We start from the raw sequence: 2,500 nt of genomic DNA, 5'->3' as shown, positions 1-2,500 counted from the left end.
GTATCGTTATTTTTCGTCACTACCTCCCCGTGCCGGGAGTGGGTAATTTGCGCGCCTGCTGCCTTCCTTGGATGTGGTAGCCGTTTCTCAGGCTCCCTCTCCGGAATCGAACCCTGATTCCCCGTTACCCGTTACAACCATGGTAGGCGCAGAACCTACCATCGACAGTTGATAAGGCAGACATTTGAAAGATGCGTCGCCGGTACGAGGACCGTGCGATCAGCCCAAAGTTATTCAGAGTCACCAAGGCAAACGGACCGGACGAGCCGACCGATTGGTTTTGATCTAATAAAAGCGTCCCTTCCATCTCTGGTCGGGACTCTGTTTGCATGTATTAGCTCTAGAATTACCACAGTTATCCAAGTAACGTGGGTACGATCTAAGGAACCATAACTGATTTAATGAGCCATTCGCGGTTTCACCTTAATGCGGCTTGTACTGAGACATGCATGGCTTAATCTTTGAGACAAGCATATGACTACTGGCAGGATCAACCAGGGAGCTGCGTCAACTAGAGCTGAGCAGCCGGCCGCCCGGGAGTGTGTCCCAGGGGCCCGCGCGAACACGCAAGCGTCCGCTCAATTATTCTGCAAACAGGAGGAGGCTGAGCTCCCCTGCACAATACACCTCGAAACCCTCTCAGGTCCCGGCGGCGCGCAGCGCCGTCCTAAGTACTTGGTCGGGTTCGAGAGAGGCGCAATCGCCCGGAGTTAGGCGAGTAGACGCTTTAGGTGCGACCACCCGTGCTCCCAACTGAGCTTGCCGCTGCCGACAGAGGCCCGGGAGCGTGCTGTCGTGGCATTGCCGGCGGGAGACAACACGCGCCACCTACGGTGACCGGCAGCTCCAACGCCAGCGCCACAGAAGGGCAAAGGCCCCACGTGGGTGCCGAAGCGAACTCTCCCAGCACAGCGCACGTGCCAACACGTCTGCACAACTGCGATACAAACCACCAGCGAGAACCGCTGGGGCGACCGAGCAGCAGACGGCGTCGCGGCGCCGAGTGCCGGGCGGCGGCGCATCCTCAACGCACACAGTCCTCAATCGGACCAGCACACTGCAGATGTCCACCGCGCTTCGCACCGGGCCGGCGAGGACCCACTTTGGCTGCACGGCGCCGCGCGCAGGGTGCCCCGGCGCGCAGCTGCGCCGCCTGCCGCGTCCGTCGGCCGGCGCGCCTGCCACTGGGCGCCCCCACCAGCCGGCTGTAGCGCGTGCGCCCACGCACCGCGCGGCCAGCACGCCGGGCGGCCCCCCCTCACCGGCCGGGGACAGTCCCACCCACCCACAGCCGCGTATCGCTTCACACCCAGATTCACATTCACGTTCGTTGGTATGGTGGGGACCGCTTCGTAGCTGTACCGATCGTTGCCCTCACAGATGTACCTCCAGCAAGGACAACCGCACCACAACGGGTTACCAGTTGTTCATTTGCGTAACGTCACCAGTAAACGTACACGTCCATCCCCGTTTGCAAAGTCAACTATTATTGCATGCCTGCCTGTCAGGTGTCAAGACACACTACATCCGCTCACATCCACGCAACAAAATGTGCCCGACTAGAGGGCACGTGGAAGGTGCCCCCGTACGTATGCGATGTCCATTGCGCGACCAACTGTCAACCGGCCTCTGTAGCATGTCGCAGATGTGGAACGCGGGGCACCGTGCTATCACATTGTGTGAGAAGAGACTACTACGTCTGCATACACGCGCCACTACATGAACAGACGGCTCATGCTGATCGCCATCCACTGCGTCCATTACTCCCACACGTCTCTATGGCGTACCACACTGCAATGCAGCTGTTATGGGGAGATGACACGTAGCTGTGTACACAACATTCTGAGCGGGTTGCGGTTGGACAATACATTAATGTAACGTGTCATATGCCAATTACAGAGCAGGGTAAGGCACAACTTGGGTTAGGTTAAGGCACAACTTGGGTTAGGTTAAGGCACAACTTGGGTTAGGTTAAGGCACAACTTGGGTTAGGTTAAGGCACAACTTGGGTTAGGTTAAGGCACAACTTGGGTTAGGTTAAGGCACAACTTGGGTTAGGTTAAGGCACAACTTGGGTTAGGTTAAGGCACAACTTGGGTTAGGTTAAGGCACAACGTGGGTTAGGTTAAGGCACAACGTGGGTTAGGTTAAGGCACAACGTGGGTTAGGTTAAGGCACAATGTGGGTTAGGTTAAGGCACAATGTGGGTTAGGTTAAGGCACAACGTGGGTTAGGTTAAGGCACAATGTGGGGGTAGATTGCGGTACAAATTGCATTACATTGCGGTGCAAATTGCATTACATTGCGGTGCAAATTGAGTTACATTGCGGTGCAAATTGAGTTACATTGCGGTGCAAATTGAGTTACATTGCGGTGCAAATTGAGTTACATTGCGGTGCAAATTGAGTTACATTGCGGTGCAAATTGAGTTACATTGCGGTGCAAATTGAGTTACATTGCGGTGCAAATTGAGTTACATTGCGGTGCAAATTGCGTTACA

The 2,500-nt window shown here is 55.7% G+C and overlaps 1 non-coding gene across 1 annotated transcript in view; it reads right to left on the bottom strand.

Moving 5' to 3' along the window:
* The window catches only part of LOC126147266 (small subunit ribosomal RNA), a 1,909-nt gene extending 1,408 nt beyond the window's left edge, over positions 1–501 (bottom strand). Inside the window, exon 1 of the ribosomal RNA XR_007530126.1 lies at positions 1–501. This exon is cut by the window's left edge and continues 1,408 nt beyond it. This is a non-coding gene — a ribosomal RNA (small subunit ribosomal RNA).
* Positions 502–2,500: the final 1,999 nt, after the last annotated feature.

Source organism: Schistocerca cancellata, unplaced genomic scaffold (genome assembly GCF_023864275.1).
Source record: "Schistocerca cancellata isolate TAMUIC-IGC-003103 unplaced genomic scaffold, iqSchCanc2.1 HiC_scaffold_850, whole genome shotgun sequence".
Lineage (NCBI taxonomy): Eukaryota > Metazoa > Arthropoda > Insecta > Orthoptera > Acrididae > Schistocerca > Schistocerca cancellata.
This window is presented reverse-complemented; position numbering and strand designations above follow the sequence as displayed.